General features: G+C 43.3%; 1 protein-coding gene across 5 annotated transcripts in view; it reads left to right on the forward strand.

Annotated features, from left to right (window-relative positions):
* The first annotated feature begins 617 nt into the window (after positions 1–617).
* The window catches only part of zdhhc21 (zDHHC palmitoyltransferase 21), a 135,726-nt gene continuing 114,968 nt past the window's right edge, over positions 618–21,375 (forward strand). Inside the window, exon 1 of one of the 5 annotated variants that reach the window (XM_072586900.1) lies at positions 618–870. The gene's annotated coding sequence lies outside the window, so the exon portion shown is untranslated. The remainder of the gene's footprint in view (positions 871–21,375) is intronic. The other 4 variants (XM_072586902.1, XM_072586901.1, XM_072586903.1 and 1 more) reach the window with 4 other exon arrangements.

The raw sequence follows: 21,375 nt of genomic DNA on the forward strand, positions 1-21,375 counted from the left end.
CGTCAGAGATGCCTGATTTGCCAGCTCCGAAACAGAAATGGAGACAATGGTCTGAAAAGCAATAAACATCTTGGTCTGGAAAACGTGCAGGCAACACGAATATTGCACCGTACTCCAATCAGATGGACATAATTATATTTCTAGGTTTATATATTTTATGTTAGGTTATTTTAATTAGCCGTTGAATGTCAAATGTCATTGGCACAAAGACATAACGAGTAAAGTTCATATTTCTTGTGACAGAATTAATCAGCTCACACCAGTAAAGGACAAATTTTAATTTGTATTTTTAATGATCGGCGCCCTGGCTCAAAGCAAGACTGCCTTTACATGAGCTAAATTTCGATTGTGCAAAATTCTAAAACAGTGTTAAATTCATGTTTTGAAATCGATGGAGAAATCATCGGAGGATCATCGGGTTGTGAGGATTGTGGTAAAAGCTTACCCAACTCCCACGTGTACGCACATTTTATTCGAATTAAAATAAAGCATTGTTTTCAAAGTATTTTAAGGGCTTAGAGGGAATTCTCGCAGTCCCAGGCAGTTCGCGGCTCTTCTCTGTACCAAGCACTGTTTATGTGTTATTGCACAGTAAGGGAATTAAACATACGTTTTAATGCTTTTTAACAGAAGAGGAGCACAAACCATCGCCAAAGTGTTAGTCCAACATGCTGCAGAGCAGGGTTTTGTAGCTTCGTTGTTACCAGGGTCTACAGCTGAATCTTTGTAGTGGAGTGTGTATCTCCACCCACACTCTCTCGCTGGCTGAGTTAGTATTGGTAGAGGCCAGTTTCTGTTCTGAGCTCTGATCCCGGAAGCGGTGATGTTCGTTTTTCTCCGTCATGTGCTGTTGTTGAGGCCATTGAGGAGGTAAGAGCGGGATCCAAGAAGTGATCGGTGGCAGGGTGCTTGCCTGGACAGTGCATACACAGGCTGTTTGTCGGGATAGTGTACAGATATGATATTTACTTGACAGTGGAGGCAGATGTTGCTTGTCTGAGCTTTATAGACACAGGGTGTTTGGATGTATACTCATGGTGTTTGGTCAGTGAAGACGAATAATGCTTGGCTGGGCAGTGTAAATACAGTGTGTTTGCCTGGGGTGTGGGGGCAGAGGAGACAGAAGGCGTTTGCTTGAGCAATGTTTACATCGCGTGTTGCCTGGGCTGTATACAGAGATGGTGTCTACGTGAGCACGGCATACATAATAGGGTGTTTGCCTGAGCAGTATATATACAGGATGTTAGCCTGAGCATTGGAGACAGTGGGTGTTTGAGTACTGCATACGCTATATGAGGTGTTTGCCCATGAACTACATACAGTGTGTATGTCTATGCATTGAGCAGTGAAAGCCGAAGGAATTTGCCTAGGCTATATACACCCAGTTTTTGCCTGGGTAGAGTATGCAGAGGGTGTTTGCCTGGATCATACACAACATGGTGTTTGCTTGGCCAGTGGAGACAGGATGATTGTCATACAGGGTGTTTGTCTTTGCATTATGTACATGGGATGTTTGTCTGTGTGGTTCATATGCTCTACGTTTGCATGGACATGGAAAAGGAAAGGGTTTGCCTGGGAGTGTATCCACAGGTTGTTTGTCTGGTCAGTGAATAGGCACAGTGTGGATTTAGGGTGTTTGAACAGTCCACACAAAGGATGCGTGTCAGAATAACATATGCTAGTGTGTTTGTCTGGACAATATATTTAGGACAGTAAATTCACAGGGTGTTTGCCTGGTCAACACATATGCAGAATGTTTGACTGCAAAGTATTTTCAAAGGGTTTTTACTGGACAGGAAGGTCACAGGGTATTTGCCTAAACAGAATATTCATAAGGTATTTGCTTGGATATATAAAGTCATAGAGATCGATAGCAAAGAAAAAGGCCCTGTGGCCCTTCAATGCAAGCCAAAAACTACCACCTAACTGTTCTAATCCCCAGTGCTTGACCTATAGCCTGTGTGCCCTGACATTAAGAGTATGCATCATTGAGTCATACAGCATGGAAAATGACCCTATGGTCCATCTAGACCATGCTGACTATATTTCCAAACTAAACTAGTTCCACTTGCCTGCATTTGGCCCATATCCCTCCAAACTTTTCCTATTTATGCACTTACCCAAATGTCTTTAAATGTTGGAACTATTATCTGCATCCACCATTTCCCCTGGCAGTTAATTCCACACACTAACCACTCCGGTCGAAAAAAAAATGTTTCTCATGTCCTTTTAAAACTTTCTCCTCTCACCTTAAACATATGCTGGGAGAACGTGAGGACTGCAGATGTTGCAGATAAGAGTCAAAAAGTATGGTGCTTGAAAAGCACAGCCAGTCAGGCAGCATTTGAAGAGCAGGACAGTCGATGTTTCGAGCATAAGCTCTTCATCTCCACATTTCTTAAGAATATGCCTCCTAGTTCTGAACTTCCCCACCTTAGGGAAAAGACTGTTGTTCACCTGCATGATTTTAAAAACCCCGATAAGGTCACTTGTCAAACTCCTACACTCTAGTGAAAAATCTCCAGCCTATCCAGCTTCTCCCTGCAACTCAAGCAGCATATTGGTAAATCTTCTCTGAAACCTCAATATTAAGTTACAACTCCTGTACTCAAATGCCTTCTTAACAACTTGACAAAATTTCAAAGAATTGTATACTGGAACCCCTGGATCTCTCTGTTCTACAACATTACATTGGGGCCTACCAGAGATTGTATAAATCAAGACTTTGTTTTACCAAAATGCAATATCTCACATTTATCCAAATGAAACTGCCTCTGCCTGTCCTCAGCCAATTGATCCAAATGATCAAGATTTCTTTGTAACCTCAGATAAACCTTCATTGTCTACTATACCGCCAATTTTGATCTCACCTGCAAGTGCTAACCATACCTCCTATATTCTCATCTAACCCATTTATACAAGTGGAATGCCACTGATCACAGCCCTCCAGTTCATAAAAACAACCCTCCACCACACTACCGTCCCTCCCCGTCAAGCGAATTTTGTATCCAATTGGCAAACTCACCCCAAATCCCATGTGATCAAACTTCACTAATTAGTCTACCATGCAGAACCTTGTCAAAGGCTTTGCTAAAGTCCATGTAAACAATTAATATCGCTCTGCCCTCATCAATCTTTTTGATGACATCTTTAGAAAACACAATCAAGTTTGTGAGACATGATTTCCCTCACACAAAACCATATCTTTAATCAGTCCTTCCCTGTCTAAATGAATGTAAATCCTTTAGATTAGATTAGATTAGATTAGATTACTTACAGTGTGGAAGCATTTTTTCAGAAGCATTTCCAACGCCTTATTGACCACCAATGTCAGGCTCATAGGTCTATAGTTTCCAACTTTTTCCTTAAAGCCTTTCTTATGCAGGCTCTGGCTGCGCAACCTACTTATGGTGTTTCTGAGGAAGTAAGGAACAATATTTTTGTGAACCTCTGTTCACAAGAGCATGATTCCAGCAGTGATTGTTTCACGCATTTGTTCTGCGAATGCACTGATTTCTGTGCCGAAGTCTCCATGCCGTTCTGCGCAGACGCCGACAGCAGGTTTCTAAGAGAGATACATTGAGCAGCTTCATGTAAAACATACACTAGATTATCCATTGTTTTAAAAAAAATGGAGGAGCATAGTGACAAGAATATTAGCAATAAGTGTCCTGGTGATAAAATTGCATTTGGTGAACACAAAAGAAAGGCGATAACATTGGAAGAGAAGCTAGATATTGTAAAGTATTTTGAGTATAAGGAGAGAACATGTGATATAGCTTGCTTAACAAAAATGTTGGAGTCTACCTTACTCACCATGATAACCCTCTGTCCCTGATTAAGCAATATTTTTTAAATGTTCTGTGTTAAATTTGCTTTTTTTGCTCTTGATAAATATGACTTGTACAGGCTGTGCTATATGTTATGTTAGACGTTTGGGTGATTTTCGAGCAATCATGAGTGATATTTTTTGCTGGTCTGCTCCAAACCCCACTTTTCTCTTAGGCCCCATTAGACCATGCGTATGCAGGTTGTTTGCCTGAACAGTATATGAGCAGGCAGTTTGTCTGGACAGTTATGTACACAGGGTGTTTTCTTGAGCAGTCTCAACATGGCACACGTTGGATGCCAATGTCATTGGATGTGGGGTGCATGTAGCCTTCGATATTGGTGCCCCAGTATCCAACATGGAGATCTTTTGGAGCAGCAGCAAGTTGAAGAGTTTTCATGGCTCCATGAAGAGTTTTCATGATGGCTTATTTGTATTGCGAGTTTGGCAAGATCAGAATCCGTGGCAAGCTGGAGTGTTAACAAGGTGATTAACAAACAACAAAGAGTGTTAATTGAGAACCCACCACTGCCTTGCAAGAATTTCATCCATCTGACTTACGATGTCCTTTAGGGGAGGAAACTGCCATCCTTACTTGGTTTGGTTTACCTGTGATCTAGGCCACAAAGCAATGCGGGCAATTAGGAATGGGCAACAAATGCTGGTCTAGCCAATGATGCTCACATCCTGTAAATGAATTTGAAAAAAAAACTCTTATCATAGCCGACATTGTTTGGAGCCTGATCAGATTCTGCCGAGGTTATTTGCCTGGGCAGTATGTACATGGGTTGTTTTTTACTGGACTTAATGCAGTTTTGGAGGGTGTTTGTACATGGAATGCTTGCTTGTGCAGTATGGACACCGGAAATTTGCCTATCCCAGTCTTGAAGAAGGGTTGCACCTGAAATGTTGACTTCTCCATCTCCTGATGCTTGCTGGCTGGCTTTGTTCTTCCAGCTTCCTGCTTGTCTGCCTTGGATTCCAGCAACTGCAGTGTTTTTTTTGTCTCTATTTACATTGTATGCATTTTAATTGTTGATACAATCTGTACACAGCATTTTTCTCTGGACAATCTATAGGTAAAGTATCTGCTTGACAGTATATAACAGGATTTGCCTGGACTGTTTGCCTGTGTCATCTGTACACAGGATGTTTAACTGTACAGTCTGTATGTGGAGTGTTTGGTTGTGGCTTGGATGGTACATAGATTGGCTGAATTGAGAAGCACCTATGTGAATGCTGCTTGGCTATGCTGTTGTCTACCCTCCCTATCTATTCACAAGAAGATTGCCTGTACAAGCCATGCAGAGAAAATTCAAACACATTTAAACACAGGATGTTTGCTGTTTCATTCTGTACACAATTGCCTATCTTGTCAAATTAAAGGGTGTTTGCTTGGACAACCTATCCATAGGGTGTTTGCCTGCACAGAATATTTTCAGGGTGTTTGTCTATGCAATATATTCATGGGTAGTATGTATGCAGGGTATTTGTCTGGACGGTCTACAGCCAGATATTGCCTGTGCATTCTATATGTTCTACATCTGTGTAGCTTAGACAGATGTTTGTGTGCTGTATTTTTGTGTGGAGTTTGCCAATGCACTGTATGTTTGTTTGGACAGTAAAAATAAGTGTGTTCTTTTGTGCTGTCAATACACAGGCTGTTCCTCTAAACAGTCTGTACGTAGGGTGTCTACTTGTACAGTGTTTGCTTGGGTATGATATACTCTATGCTGGTTGGAGTCATATGTAGCACCAAGTATGATAGTTGTGGTCATTAGAGGTGAGTCATCTCAGTTTCAGGACTTCTCTGCAAAAGTTCCTCAAGGTTGTGTCCTAGACCGTATCATCTTCAGCTGCTTTGTCAATGACCTTCCCTCTCTCATAAAGTGAGAAGTGGAATGTTCACTGCTGACAGTACAATGTTCAGCACTATTCACAGCTTCTCAGATACTGAAGTAGCCCATGTCAAAATGCAGAAAGACCGAGAGAACCTCCAGGTTTGGGCTGACAAATAACAAGTAACATTCATGGCACACAAGTGCCAGATAATGACCACCTGCAAGAAGAGAATATCTATCACTACTTGACATTCAATAGTGGTACCATCAGTGGTGGTACTTTCAACATCCTGGGGGTTACCATTCACAAGAAACTGAACTGGATGAACCATCTAAATAAATACAATGAGCAGGTCAGATCTAGGAATTCTGCAACAAGCAATTTACCTCCTGATTCTCAGTCCACAGTGTACTAGAAGACTCCCTACATGTCTTGATGAATGCAGCTCTAACAACACTCAAGAAGCTTTACACTATCCAGGACAAAGCAGCCTGCTTGACTTGTACCACATCCACAATATTCACTCCCTGCGTCATCAATGCTCAGTAGCAGAAGTGTGTACTGTCTTGAAATAATTGCACAGAGGCCTGTATCCTGTCAACAAATTGTCCTTTATTTACATGTGCACAGTACATAGGGTCTGGCCAGCTGGCTCAAAATATGTTCTAGAATGAGGAGACTCTCCAAAGCTCCTGTTCATAGCTGTCAGCCAGGGATCCCTGACTGGCCCAGGTTAACAACCCCAATCAAAGACCTCACAGTCAACGAGATGCACTGGACTCTTGTTCCAATCACAACATCTCTGCAAGACTAACTGTAGAAATTCAGCAGGCATTCTTCAAAACCACAATTACAAACGTCTAGTATCACTAAAATCTAGTTGATTTTTGTTTCAGCAGCAGGAAGAGTGGGAGCGTCCACTAGGGTCTGAAGGGAAGGTTAGTCACTGATTTAAAAACTTACCTTGAGCATCGGGCGCCCTCCATGGAGCTGGATGAACTTCGGATCATTTGGGAGTTGGAGGGGGTTATTGAGAGAAGTTACAGGGAGATAGTCACACCTCAGGTGCAAGAAAAAGGCAGATGAGTTATAGTAATGGGATGGAAAGGGAATCAGCAGGCAGTGCAGGAAACTTCTGTTATTGTTCCCCTCAATAACAAGTATACCATTTTGGAAACTGTTACAGGAGACAACATACCAGGGGTAAGCAATGGGGCACAGGTCTCTGGCACAGAGTCTGTCCTTGTTGTTCAGAAGGGAAAAGGGGAGATGAGCAGAGCATTAGTCATTGGGGAGCTCATAGTTATGGAAACAATTAGGAGGTTGTGTGGGAACAAGAGAGAGAGAGACATGGGTTGGTGTGTTGCCTCCCAGGTGCCAGGGCTCGTGATGTCTCGGATCATGTTTTCAGGATCCTTGAGGGGGAGGGGGAGCAGCCCAAAGTCATGGTCCACAGAAGCACTAATGACATAGGTAGGAAAAGGAGTGAGCACTTAAGGTAGAAATTTAGGGAACTAGGGTGGAAGCTTAGTGCGAAAACAAACAGAGTTGTTACCTCTGGTTTGTTGCCCATGCCACGTGCTAGCAATGGGAGGAATATGGAGAGAGAGGAGTTGACCATGTGGCGACAGGGATGGTGCAGGAGGGAGGGTTTCGGATACCTGGATAATTGGGGCTCATTCTGGGGTTGGTGGGACCTCTACCCCAGGAAGGTCTACACCTGAACCAGAGAGGTATCAATATCCTGAAGGGGGCAATTTGCTAATGCTCTTCGGGAAGGTTTAAGCTATTTCAGCAGGGTAATGGGAACCTAAGTTGTAGTTCCAGCGTCCACTGAGGTAAGAAATGAGGTTTCAAGGTGAGTTTACTAGCAAGAAAAAAAGGTGGTTTGAAGTGTGTCTACTTCAGCACTAGGAACATCCAAAATAAGGTGGGTGAATCATGGGTTGGTACCTGGCACTTCAATTTTGTGGCCATTTCGGAAACATGGGTAGAACAGAGGCAGGAATAGTTGTTGCAGTTTCTGGGCTTTTGATGTTTCAGTAAGAGCAGAGAAAGTGGTAAAAGAAGGGGAGGTGTGCCATTATTAGTCAAAGATAGTATTATAGTGGCAGAAAGGATGTTTGAGGACTCGTCTATTGAGGTAGTATGGGCTGAGGTTAGAAACAGGAAAGGAGAGGTCACCCTGTTGGGAATTTTCTGTAGGCGTCCGAATAGTTCTAGAGATGTAGAGGAAAGGACAGCAAAGATGATTCTGGATAGGAGCAAGAGTAATAGGATAGTTGTTATGCGGGACTTTAACTTTCCAAATATTAACCGGAAATACTACAACTCAAGTAAAGAAACAAAGAAAATTTACAACCCAGGAACAGGCCCTTCGGCCCTCCAAGCCTAAGCTGATCCAAATATAATGTCTAAACCTGTCTGTCAATTCCTAAGCATCTGTATCCTTCTGCTCCCCACCTACTCATGCATTTGTCCAGAAGCATTTTAAATGAATCTACCATGCCTGCCTCCGCCACCTTTGCTGGCAACGCATTCCAAATACCCACCACCCTTTGTGTGAAGTACTTATCGCGTGTATCCCCCTTAAACTTTCCACCTCTCACCTTGAAAGCGTGACCTCTCATTATTGAATCCATCACCCTGGGAAAAAGCTTGTCTCTATCCACCTTGTCTATACCATTCATGATTTTGTAAACCTCAAACAGGTCCCCTCTCAATCTTCTTTTTTCTAATGAAAATAAACCTAACCTACTCAATCTTTCTTCATAGCTAGCATCTTCCATAACAGGAACATCCTCGTAAACCTTCTCTGCACCCTCTCCAAAGTGTCCACATCCTTTTGTTAATGTGGTGACCAGAACTGTACACAGTATTCTAAATTCAGCCGAACCAATGTCTTGCCAAATTTTAACATTTTAATGATTTTAATCCTAGGCACGGTGGCACAGTGGTTAGCACTGCTGCCTCATAGTGCCAGAGACCCGGGTTCAATTTCCGCCTCAGGTGACTGTCTGTGTGGAGTTTGCACATTCTCCCCGTGTCTGCGTGGGTTTCCTCCGGGTGCTCCGGTTTCCTCCCACAGTCCAAAAATGTGCAGGTTAGGTGAATTGGCCGTGGTAAATTGCCCGTAGTGTTAGGTGAAGGGGTAAATGTAGGGGAATGGGTCTGGGTGGGTTGTGCTTCGGAGGGTCGGTGTGGACTTGTTGGGCCGAAGGGCCTCTTTCCACACTGAAAGTAATCTAAAAAGAAGACTTGCCAGCTCTTATACTCAATACCGCATCCAATGAAGGCAAGCATACTATATACCTTCTTGGAGAAAGTGAGGGCTGCAGATGCTGGAGATCAGAGCTGAAAAATGTGTTGCTGGAAAAGTGCAGCAGGTCAGGCAGCATCCAAGGAGCAGGAGAATCGATGCTCTAGAATTAATCTTGCCTAAATGTCTGGATTGAAAATCATCTGCCACTTTTCCGCCCAACTCTCCAATCTATATATATTCTCCTGTATTCTCTGACAGTCCCTTATGCTTTCTGCTGCTCCACCAGTCTTCGTGTCATCTGCAAACTTGCTGATCATACCAACAGAGCCCTCTTCCAGATCATTTATGTATATTACAAACAACAGTGGCCCTAACATTGACCCCTGTGGAACACCACTGGTCACCTTTCTCCATTTCGAGAAACTCCCTTCAACTACTACTCTCTGTCTCCTGTTGCTCAACCAGTTCTTTATCCACCTAGCTAGAACACCCTGCACACCATGTGACTTCACTTTCTCTATTAATCTACCATGGGGAACCTTACCGAATGCCTTACTAAAGTCCATGTATATGATATCAACAGCCCTTCCTTTATCTATCAACTTGGTCACTTCCTTGAAGAACTCTTGATGAACTTTTGATGGGTCAGTTTTTGTTCAACATGTATCAGGAATCCATCCTGCACAGTCTGCAGACAAGCCAACAAGGGACAAGGCCACATTGGATTTGGTACTGGGTAATGAACCTAGCCAGGTGTTAGATTTGGCGGTAGCTGAGCACTTTGATGATAGTGGCCACAATTTGGTTATGCTTAATTTTGCGGTGAAAAGGGATAGGTATATACCACTGGAGAAAAGGCAATTATGATGCGATTAGGCAAGATTGAGGATGCAAAGGATGGGGAAGGAAGCTGCAGGGGATGGGGCCCAATTGAAGTGTGAAGCTTATTTAAGGAACAGCTGCTGTGTGCCTTGATGTACCTGTCAGGCAGGGAGGATGTGGTCAAGCGATGGAACCATGGTTTACTAAAGAAGTTGAATCTCTTGTCAAGAGGAAGAAGAAGGCTTATGTTAGGGTGAGACGTGAAGGCTTAGATAGGGCATGTGAGAGTTACAAGTTAGCCAGGAAAGACCTAAAGAGAGAGCTAAAAGAAGAGCCAGGTGGGGACATGAGAAATCTTTGGTAGGTAGGATCAAGGAAATCCCTAAAGCTTTCTGTAGGTGTATCAAGAATAAAACAATGACTAGAGTAAGATTCGGGCCAATCAGGGATACAGGTGGAAAATTGTGCATGGAGTCTGAGGAGATGGGGAAGCACTAAATGAATATTTTTCATTAGGATTCACACTGGAAAAAGACAATGTTGTTAAGGAGAATACACGCTACTAGACTAGAGGGATTGAGGTTCACAAGGAGGAGGTGTTAGCAATTCTGGAAGGTGCGAAAGTAGATGCTTCCTTGGCCAGATGGGATTTATCCTAGGATTCTCTGGGAAGCCAGGGAGGAGATTGCAGAGCCTTTGGTTTTGATCTTTATGTTGTCATTGTCTACAGGAATAGTGCCAGAAGACTGGAGGAGAGCAAATGTTGTCCCCTTGTTCAAGAAGGAGAGTTGGGATAACCCTGGTAATAATAGACCAGCGACCTTACTTTGGTTGTGGGTAACATAGAAGAAAGTGAGGACTGCAGATGCTGGAGTACCAGAGTTGAAAAATGTGGTACTGGAAAAACACAGCAGGCCAGGCAGCATCCGAGGAGCAGGAGAATCGACTTTTTGGGCATAAGCCCTTCTTCAGGAATCCAGGTCAAGAGGGCGGTGCTGAATCCGAGGGTTCGGACTGAGATAAGGTGGGGGGAGGGGAAATGAGGAAGCTGGAGAAATCTACATTCATCCCGTGTGGTTGGAGGGTTCCTAGGTGGAAGATGAGGCGCTCTTCCTCCAGGCGTCGTGTGGCCAGGGTCTGGCGATGGAGGAGGCCAAAGACCTGCATGTCATTGGCGGAGTGGGAGGGGGAGCTAAAGTGTTCAGCCACGGGGCGGTTGGGTTGGTTGGTGTGGGTGTCCCAGAGATGTTCCCTGAAACGTTCCGCAGGTAGGCGGCCTGTCTCCCCAGTGTAGAGGAGACCACATCGGGTGCAGCGGATACAGTAAATGATGTGTGTGGAGGTGCAGGTGAATTTGTGAAGGATATAGAAGGATCCATTGGGGCCTTGGGGGGAGGTGTGGGTGCAAGTTTTGCACTTCTTGTGGTTGCAGGGGAAGCTGCCGGGTGTGGAGGTTGGATTGGTGAGGGGTGTGGACCTGACGAGGGATTCGCGGAGGGAGTGGAGAGGGAAATATATCCCTGGTGGTGGGGACTGTTTGGAGGTGGTGGAAATGACGGAGGATGATACGATATATCCGGAGGTTGGTGGGGTGGAAGGTGAGGACCAGTGGGGTTCTGTCCTGGTGGCAATTGGAGGGGTGGGGTTCAAGGGCTGAGGTGCGGGAAGTGGAGGAGATGTGGTAGAGAGCGTCGTCGACCACGTCAGAGAGGAAATTGTGGTCTTTGAAGAAGGGAGCCATTTGAGTTGTTCAGTAGTGGAATTGGTCCTCCTGGGAGCAGATGCGGTGGAGACAGAGGAATTGGGAATATGGGATGGCGTTTTACAGTGGGCAGGGTGGGAGGAGGTGTAGTCTAGCTAGCTGTGGGAGTTGGTCAGTTTGTAGTAAATGTCTGTGTTGAGTCGGTCGCCCGAGATAGAAATGGAGAGGTCTAGGAAGGGGAGGGAGGAGTCTGAGACTGTAAGATGTTGGAAAAAGTTGTAAGAGATAGGATTTATAATTATCTCAAGAGGAATAAGTCGATTAGGGAGAGTCAACACAGTTTTGTGTTAGGGTAGGTCGTGCCTCACAAACCGTATTGATTTCTTTGAGATGGTGACCAAGCAGGTGAATGAGGGTAAAGTGGTTGATGTGGTGTAAATGGATTTCAGTAAAGGTTTGATAAGGTTCCCCATAGTTGCTATTGCACAAAATACGGAGGCATGGGATCGAGGGTTAGTAGTTTGGTTCAGACATTGGCTTGCTGATAGAAGATAGGGTAGTGGTTGATGGGAAATATTCATCCTGGAGTTCAGTTACTGGTGTATTACTGCAGGGATCTGTTTTGGGTCTACTGCTGTTTATCATTTTTATAAATGACCAAGATGAGGGTGTAGAAGGATGGGTTAGTAAATTTGCGGATCACACTAAGGTCGCTGGAGATGTGGATAGTGCTGAAGGATGTTGCAGGTTAAAGAGGGACATAGATTAGCTGCAGAGCTGAGCTGAGAGGTGGCAAATGGAGTTTAATGCAGAAAAGTATGAGATGATTCACTTTGGAAGGAGTACCAGGAATGCAGGGTACTGGGCGAATGGTAAGATGTTTGGTGGTGTAGATGAACAGAGATCACGGTGTCCATGTACATAGTTTGCTGAAAGTTAGCACCAGGTTGATCGGGTTGTCAAGAAGGCATACAGTGGAGAGATTGAGTTTTGGGCCCACAAGGTCATGCTGCAAAACTCTGGTGCAGCTGCAGTTGGAGTATTGTATACAGTTCTGGTCACTGCATTATAGGAAGGATATGGAAGCTTTGGTTCAGAGGAGATATATTAGGATATTGGCTGGTACGGAGGGTAGGTTTTATGAAGAAAGGCTGAGGGACTTGAGGTTGTTTTCATTTGTGAGAAGAAGGTTGAGAGGTGACTTAATTGAGATATATAATATAATCAGAGGGTTAGATAGGGTGGACAGTAACAGTTTTATTTTCTTGGATGGTGATGGCTAGCACGTGGGGGCATAGCTTTAAATTGAAGGGTGATAGATATAGGACAGATCTCAGAGGTGGTTTCTTTACTCAGAGAGTAGTAGAGGCATGGAATGCACTGCCTGCAACAGTAGTAGACTTGCCAAATTTAAGGGCATTTAAATGGTCATTGGATAAACATGGAATAGTGTAGGTTAGATGGGCTTCAGATTGGTTCCATGGGTTGGCGTTACATCGAGGGCCAAAGGGCCTGTACTGCACTGTAATGTTCTATGTTCTATAGTATGACAAGGGCAGCAGATACATGGGAACATCAGCTCCCCCCTTGCAAGCCACTCACCAACCTGACTTGGACATATATTGATATTACTTCACTGTTGCTAGATCAAAATCTGAGAACTCCCTCCCTAATAGCATACAGAAAATGTACTTCAGCAGTTCAAGAAGGCAGCTTCACCAGCACTTTCACAAGGAAAGCTAAGGATGGGCGATAAATGCTGGCTCAGACTGAGATGCCCACATCCCATAAATCAATTTTTAAAAAGTGTTCATTTCTGCACAGAGCATAGACAATATATAACTCTGTACTGTACATGCACAGGGTATTTGTCTCAATACTGTATACATGTTTGCCTCAACAATGTAAACACAGAGTGTTGTCTGTTCAATTATGTAGAGAGTGAGTGTGACCCATCAGTGAAATCTCTGCTGCGTTCAACATAAAGCTCTGGCAGTTCTGTTGGAAATGTGACATCCTGAATTTGAAATACATACCATTCCAGGGTCTAACCTAAAGATTTAATGCTTTTTATAGAATCATACAGAAAGCTTTTGTCCCATGAATTTTACACCAACAAAAACTACTTTTAATCTATATTGTCCCACTTTCTCCTTGGTCTGAAGCCTTGAATGTTATGACACTTCAAGTGCTCAAGTGGCATTTTAAATGTTATGAGGTTTCCCATTTGTACCATTTTCCCAGGCAGTCTATTCCAGATACCCTCCACTATCTGGGTTTAGAAAACATTTTCTCCAAACCCCTGTAAATCTCCTGCCATTCAATTTAAAACTATGCCTCTGTTCAACTAAAAGGAATAGCTGCTTACTCTCCACTTTGGCCGTGCCCCTCCACATGTTGAATATCTTAATCAGGTCTCTCCTCAGCCTTCTCTGTTGTAAAGAAAACAACCTAAAATTGAACAGCCCTATTCCACAACTAATTTGCTCCACCCCAGGAACATCCAGATGAATCTCCTCTGTACCTCCTCCAGTGCAATCACATCCTTCCTGTAGTGCAGTGACTGGAATTACAAACAATGATCCAGCAGTGCCCTAATAAAAAAAACAGCTCCAACATAACCTCCCTGCTCTTATAATCTCTGCTGTGATTGATAAAGACGTGTGCCTCATATGCTTTCTTAAATATCTTATTAAACTCTTCAGCAGCATTCAAAGATCAAAATCCATTTGTTCCATTGAGCCTAGTAGTGTCCCGGCATTCATTGAATGTCGGGACACTCCCTTGTCTTGTTACTTCTTCCAAAGTGCCTCACCTAAGGCTTATTACGATTAGATGCCATCTGCCACTGATCTGACTAATTGAACTACATTGTCTTGTAATCTAAGATTCTCTATCTCACTGTCATCCACCTAGGCAATCTTTGTATCATCCGCAAACTTACTTATCATCCTCCCCACATCCTCACTTATTTTGTTCATCTGTATCACAAACATTAAGAGACCCAACACCGATCTTCTGGAATGTCATTGGATACCAGCTCGACTTATACAAACAGCTTTCTACTGCCAACCTCTGTCTCTTATCACTAAGCCAATTTGGATCCAACTTGCCAAGTTACCCTGGATCCCATGTGCCTTTAGCTTCTTTATTAGCCTCCCATGAGGGACCTTGTCAAAGGCTTTGCTGAAATCCACATGAACTAGATCAACTGCAGGATCATCTAAGTAGCTGGCCACCTCCTTGAAAAATTCAATCAAATTTGTTAGGCATGACCTTCCTTTGACAAAGCCATTGTTGACTATCCCTGATTAAACCTAGTCTGTCTTTCCTTCAGAAAGCTGTATAATAGTTTTCCTACCATTGCTATGACACCACTGGTTTGTAATTCCCTGATTTATTTTAACACCCTTCTTGAAAATTACAAACACATTAGTTGTCCTTCGGTCCTTTGGCACCTCCAATGTGACCAGAGAGGAATTAAAATTTGGGTCAAAGCCCACTGTAATTTTTTTCCTAAATTCTTCAAACAAAACTTCATCCCTCATTCTACTTCTATTGCTAGTACCAGTGTATACCATGACCTCATCTTGTCACCCTCCCCATTCAGGATGCCGTGCAGCCATCCCAGTGACTGATCTTGACGCCAGCGAGGTAGTGCACACCCTGGAGTCATGCCTGCGACTTTAGAAAACACATGTTTGTTCCTTAACTAATTAATCCCCTATCACTATTGCGCGTGCTTTCTTCTTCTCTCCTTCCTATAGAAACAGGCTGCTGTAGTGCCAGAAGCTTTGACCGATATGCATTCCCTTGAGGAACCAACACCTTCAGCTTTCAAAATGGAAAACAGATTTGTGACTGGTACACAGGGTACTCCTGCACCACCTGCCTGATTCGCTTTGACTGTTTGATTGCAAAGAGAGCTTTATTTTAATGCGCTGTCTCTGTGTTTCAGTAACTGTTTAAACTCAGTGCCATTATTTATAAATCTGTCGATTCTGTATGCACTTTTAACAGCCTTCACAATTCGTGACAACATCAAAATATTTGTTACATAAATCTTCACGCATCCTTCATGCTTCATCCGTCGTGCTTCATACTTTATACTTCATGCATGCATTAGGTTGTGAACTGTCTGACATATATCAACAGTGGTGTGGGTATTGTTCAAACTATTATTAACAGCATATACTTCCTTTGCACAGATCTGAGGCAAAGACAGATCTCCTTCTTTTCCTTACACAGACCAAATGCTTGGAGGCAGCAGCAGCAGGTTGTCTGCATTTCATAAAAAGGATTTGAAACAGTGCAATTTCAGCAGGTCAACTAGAGAAATGAAACTTTGTTTATGTTGTCAATATGTTATATCTTAATCAAATTTCAGAGCAGACAAACGCAGGAATTTAATAGATTTTCACCATGAAAACTAAATATTTGTTGAATTTAAAGTTTTGACTTGTCTTACTATTTTAGTTCATCTTCAGTTGTAAGTAGTAAACACGCATGATGAAACGTGGGAAATAATCACACTGGTATATGCAGCAAATATTTTCTGTTAGTAATCACTGCCTTGTGTTGGTTCAATTATAGTGAAAAAGATGAATAATCTGGCTGAAAAATTGTAAAATTCTGGCCTTGGTATTTTATTTCCATCCCCATTCTTCAAATACACATGCAATAACACATGCCTAACTTAAAGCACACACATACATGCATGTACACAGACCACACATGTATATGCTCACACACACACACACACACACCGACCACAAACAACACACACATGCATACACATGTGCATATGCATACATACACATCCAGACTCACAACACACACATGGATCACACAGGCACCATATACACATCTCCACACAAACCACACATACTCACATACAGACATGGACCACACGTGCATTCACACACATGCATATGGATACTATGGAAGTACAGCACATACATCCACTCACATACCCTACACATCCACTCAGACATGCCACACATCCACTCACACACCATACACCTGCACACACAATACACTGTGCACAAATATGCATACATACACAGATATCACATATACAACATATACACGTGCTGACACACACAACATGCATAGGATGAAGATAACAATCTCTAGTGAAGATAAAAATTGGGAAGAACAATTGATACTGGCATGCATTGAGGAATGCATTTACAGTGCCACTTGAGAACATTTGCAGGGAATGGGGGGGCTGAAAATGCCGTTAGCTGATTACATGAGGATTGGGATAACCGGCAGGAGAAAGTGAGGACTCCAGATGGTGGAGATCAGAGTCGAGAGTATGGTGCTGGAAAAGCACAGCAGGTCAGGCAGTATTGCTGGATTCCTGATGAAGGGCTTATGCCCGAAACATCGATTCTCCAGCTCCTTGGATGCTGCCTGACCTGCTGTGCTTTTCTAGCACCACACTCTGGACTTGGGATAACTGGTGCCATAGTTAGCAGAGGTGAAGATCTGAGGAGGATAAGGATGTGTCTTTAAACAGGAGATTAGGCACTAATGAAAGTTGGTGTGAGGAGTGCACTGAATCAAGCACATTTGATAAAGCAGAGTGAAAGGCAATGCACCATGTGGATGTTTTTGAACTTTAGACACCTTTCCTATGTTCCAAATTTCAAAGTTTAGCCTCTTTACTCTGAACTGGTCCTTTAAATAGTTGAAGGGAAATTGCTTGATGCCAGCATATTTGAATAAAGGGTACCTGTGGAGGTGATCCAAAACCCATAATTTAAATCTTGCAGTAATTCTGTCAAAATCAGACATGTTAAATGATGTTGTAAGTCAAATGCTCACTTTTGGCAGTTCCCTGCTGCATTGCTGTGTTAACATTGAGGCTAATATGCCTCCATTGTGCATGTGTTTGCATTTTTCAGATGGTTATAGATATCAATGCATTCTTACTTTTGTTCACTTTCTGACCAACTTGGTTACACCTTTGCATCCTACTCACCCTCTCCCTGGCAGAAAGAAGAGTGATTCGGGTTGGGTGCACAAGTTAGATGGATTAGCCATGGGAAATGCAGGGTTACAGGGATTGGGTAGAATGCTTTTTGGAGGGTTGGTATGAACTTGATGGACCAAATGGCCTGCTGCCACACTAGGGATTCTATGATATAAAACCCCACTTGATTTTATAGTCTATGGCAGATGGAGGTTTGGATCTGTAAAATACACCGTTCAATAAACTGTCAACATGCAAATGTGGACAATGGTAGTTTCAGCTCTGCTGCAGTTAGGTGACCTACTCCAATTCAAAAACACCAGATTGCACAAATGGAAATGGTTCCAGCAGACATTGAGTATGATCTAGACATTAGGTCAAGAAATATGCCAAATGTGTGGGCAGTAAAAACAGTAAATGAGAAGAAGAAAGAATGTCACTTATGGGTTTCCTAGTATTCACAACTAGGGTACCACAAGGCTAAGTCTTTGGGCCTCCGTTTGCTCTTTTAAATTAAATCAAAGAACCCGAATCAAACAAGAGTTGAAGGGTGCCACTTTTCTAAAATGTTGTGGTTCTGTTCGCTGAGCTGGGAATTTGTGTGGCAGACGTTTCATCCCCTGTCTAGGTGACATCCTCAATGCTTGGGAGCCTCCTGTGAAGCGCTTCTGTGATGTTTCCTCCGGCATTTATAGTGATTTGTATCTGCCGCTGCCGGTTGTCAGTTCCAGCTGTCCGCTGCAGTGGCCGGTATATTGGGTCCTGGTCGATGTCCAGGCTTATTGATTGAATCTGTGGAAACATCACAGAAGCGCTTCACAGGAGGCTCCCAACCACTGAGGATGTCACCTAGACAAGGGATGAAACGTCTGTGACACAAATTCCCAGCTCGGTGAACAGAACCACAACACTGAGCACCCGAGCTACAAATCTCCCAACCTTTGAACTCTTCTAAAATGACACTGTGACAGATATCAAGGTACAAATTAAAATTAACAAAATTACAACTCATTTATTGTCCCTGCAGTGTTCATAAGACATAGAGAAGACATACCTCATCTATTGTAGTCTACTGTGATTTAATGGGACTGAGAGTCTTTATATTGTTTGAGATGGGACAGTAAGCTGCAAAAAGAGTACAATAACAAAGATATGTTGTCAGGTCAGTGTGTAGGCAAGAAGGTGGTAGAAAGGTGCAAAAATGTGCAGCTATTTACATTGGTACATAAAATTATTGTATAGCACCATCAATATGTAAACTATTTCAAATATTTCTAAGAGCAAAGCAATCTGGATTTCACAGCTAGGCTGCGGATCCAAACATTTGGTTTGAAAACAAAGCACTTTTGCCTCAAGGGGTAGTGGAAAGGTGTGGGGCGCAAATATGGATGATGTGATGGTGATTTGAGAGATGGAAGAAACAAAGTCAGGACACAGTGGACAGGGGCTTCAGGTCACATTTTGGGGTTGTCACATCAAACCATTGATTGTTAGTTCACACTGCAGGGCTGTCACGTCAAAGCACAAGGTCGTCAGGTTACAGTGTGAGGGCTTCAGGTCACACTGCAAGGGTTGTCATTGTCAAATTGCTGGGTTTTCAGGTCACATTGCAGGGTTGCTAAGTCACATTGTAGATTGTCAGATCACACAGCAGGGTCGTCAGGTCATACTACAGGTAATCAGGTCACACTACAAATCATCAGATCACACTGCGGGGCTGTTAGGTCAAACTGCCAGGGCCTCAAGTCACATTGTAGGATTGTCAGGTCAAACCGCTAGGTTGTGAGATCATACTATGGGATTTTCAGGTTAAACTGTGGGGTTATTAGATTGCACTGCGAAGGTTTCAGTCACACTGCAGAGGTTGTCCAGTCATATTGCAGGGGCCTCAAGTCACATTATGGGGTTGCAAATTACTGCAGAGGCTTGAATCTGTATTGAGAACAAAAAAAAAGCCGGAGATTATAGTTGGTCAGACAGCATCCATAGAGAGAGAGCAAGCTAACGTTTCTAATCTAGATGAGTCATCATTAGCTCTGACGAAGAGTCATCTAGACTCCAAACATTAGCTTGGTCTCTCTCCATGGATGCTGTTTGAGCTGCTGTGATCTCCAGATTTTGTTGTTTTCAGTGCATTATGGAGTTGTCAGGTCACAGTGCGGGATTGTGGGTCATCAGGTCATACTGCGAGGGCTTCAAGTCACATCTGGGGTTGTCACATTACAATGCAGGGAATCATCAGGTCATACTGCAAGGGTTATCAGGTCACATTGCTAGGGGCTTCAGGTCATACTTCAGGGTTGTCATGTCAAATTGCAACTCCGTCAGGTCACATTATACATCAGGTCACAGTACAAGGTCGTTAAGTAACCCTGTATCTGGTCAAACCCTTAAGCGATCTGGTCAAACTGCTGGGTCATCAGGTCACTCTCCGAGGGCTTTAGTTCATGCTGTGGGGTCATCAGGTCAAGTGTGGCATCATCAGGTCTTCAGGTCTTCTGTGAGGTCTTCAGGTCACATATTAGAGTCTCATATCACATTGTGGGGGTGTTAAGTCACACTCTGTGGTCTTCAGGTCACGCTGTGAGGTCATCAGTTCACACTTGTGTCTTCAGGTCACTCTTTGAATTTGTCAGGTCATGTTTGGGGCCTTCATATCACACTGCGGGGCTTGAAGTCACATTGCAGATTCAAGAGGTCACACTGGGATCTTTTGGCACACTGCAGAGTCATCAGGGCACACTACAGATAGTCAGGCCACACTGCGGGAGCTTCAGGTCAAACTGAAGATTGTAATGCAAGCATCGTCAGGTCATACTACAGGTTTCAGTCTCACTGTGGGGTCTTCAGGTCGCACTACGAGTTAAAGGTCACACTGTGGATCATTATGTCAAACTGTGTGATCGTTAGGTCAAACTGCAGAATCATCATGTTACACTGGGTCATCAAGTCAGACCATGGTGTTATCAGGTCACACTGCAAGGGTTTCAGGTCACACTGCAGGATTGTCAGATCACAGTGCAGGGGTCACCAGAGCATGCTGTTCATGTCACCAGGTCCTTCACCAGCACACATTGTGGGAGCATCAGGTAACATTGTGGGTTTCAGGTTTCAGCTGTACTTTCAACCCTATACTGCTCTGCAAAGCGACTACTTATTTCCAATTTGCAAACATTGACCACCACTAACCATTCCTAAATGCCAGCATACATCAGGAGTAGGCCAGTCAGCCCTTCAGGCTGGCTCTGCTGTTCAGTAAAATGATTATGGTCAGATCAGAACCTCAAATTAATGTTCCTGCCAACTCAATGACATTTTAACTCCTTGCTTAATAAAAATCTATCTGCTTTAACAACAATATTCAAGGACTCTACTTCCACCATGTTTTCAAGAAGAACATTCCAAAGACCCAAAACACTGAGAGAAAATAAATTTGTCTAACCTCTGTTTCAAATGGGATTTGGAAACAGTGACCTCTAATTCTAGATTCCCTTCTCAGAGGAGACATCCTCTCCATATCTATGTTTGTCAAGAACCATCATTTTATGTTTTATGCTTGAAATGTTACGTTTTAATCAAATTGCCTCTTACTCTTCTAAACTCCAGCCGATACAAGTCTAACATCTCCTCAGACATTCTGCCCATTCCAGTTATTAGTCTAGTGCACTTCTCTGAATTGTCTTGAATACACAGGTCCTTCCTGACATCAGATGACTGAAATTGTGTACAATATTTGGAATTGTATACCAGATATGGTCTCCCCAATGCCCTCTCCAGCTGTTGTATAACCTCCCTACTTTTGTATTCAGTCCCCTCACAATAATCAATGACATTCTATTAGCTTTCCTCATTACTTTTTGTTCCTGCATACTAACTGTTTGATTTCATGTGTGAGGGCGCCCAGATCACTTTGCTGTCTCTCACTATTTAGATGATAT

Source organism: Chiloscyllium punctatum, chromosome 2 (assembly GCF_047496795.1).
Source record: "Chiloscyllium punctatum isolate Juve2018m chromosome 2, sChiPun1.3, whole genome shotgun sequence".
Classification (NCBI taxonomy): Eukaryota; Metazoa; Chordata; class Chondrichthyes; order Orectolobiformes; family Hemiscylliidae; genus Chiloscyllium; species Chiloscyllium punctatum.